The sequence below is a fragment of the Bison bison genome, unplaced genomic scaffold (assembly GCF_000754665.1).
Source record: "Bison bison bison isolate TAMUID 2011002044 unplaced genomic scaffold, Bison_UMD1.0 scf7180017864471, whole genome shotgun sequence".
NCBI lineage: Eukaryota > Metazoa > Chordata > Mammalia > Artiodactyla > Bovidae > Bison > Bison bison.
Window position 1 is genome coordinate 38,972,283 of NW_011495032.1, and position 985 is coordinate 38,973,267.

The 985-nt window shown below is 43.2% G+C and overlaps 1 non-coding gene across 1 annotated transcript; it reads left to right on the top strand.

Moving 5' to 3' along the window:
- The first annotated feature begins 704 nt into the window (after positions 1-704).
- On the top strand, positions 705-776 carry TRNAS-GGA. Its single transcript has one exon. It is a non-coding gene; the product is annotated as a tRNA-Ser (tRNA).
- Positions 777-985: the final 209 nt, after the last annotated feature.

A 985-nucleotide genomic window follows, 5' to 3' on the forward strand; every position in this document is an offset into this window, starting at 1 on the left:
CTCTAATTTTCTTGAAGAGATCTCTAGTCTTTCCCATTCTGTTGTTTTCCTCTATTTCTTTGCATTGATCGCTGAAGAAGGCTTTCTTATCTCTCCTTGCTATTCTTTGGAACTCTGCATTCAGATGCTTATATCTTTGCTTTTCTCCTTTGCTTTTCTCTTCTCTTCTTTTCACAGCTATTTGTAAGGCCTCCCCAGATAGCCATTTTGCTTTTTTGCATTTCTTTTCCATGGGGATGGTCTTGACCCCTGTCTCCTGTACAATGTCACGAACCTCTGTCCACAGTTCATCAGGCACTCTGTCTATCAGGTCTAGTCCCTTAAATCTATTTCTCACTTCCACTGTATAATCATAAAGGATTTGATTTAGGTCATACCTGAATGGTCTAGTGGTTTTCCCTATTTTCTTCAATTTAAGTCTGAATTTTGCAGTAAGGAGTTCATGATCTGACCCACAGGCAGCTCCCGGTCTTGTTTTTGCTGACTGTATAGAGCTTCTCCATCTTTGGCTGCAAAGAATATAATCAATCTGATTTCTGTGTTGACCATCTGGTGATGTCCATGTGTAGAGTCTTCTCTTGTGTTGTTGGAAGAGGGTATTTGCTATGACCAGTGTGTTCTATTGGCAAAATCTATTAGCCTTTGCCCTGCTTCATTCTGTGTTCCAAGGCCAAATTTGCCTGTTATTCCAGGTGTTTCTGGAGTCCCTGGTGGCTCAGAGGTTAAAGCATCTGCCTGGAATGCAGGAGACCCAGGTTCGATCCCTGGGTTGGGAAGATCCTGTGGAGAAGGAAAATGGCAACCCTCTCCAGTACTCTTGCCTGGAGAATTCCATGGAGGGGGGAGACTGGTAGGCTACAGTCCATGGGGTCGCAAAGAGTCGGACACGACTGAATGACTTTACTTTCACTTTCCAGGTGTTTCTTGACATCCTACTTTTGCCTTCCAGTCCCCTATAATTAAAAGGACATCTTTTTTGGGTGTT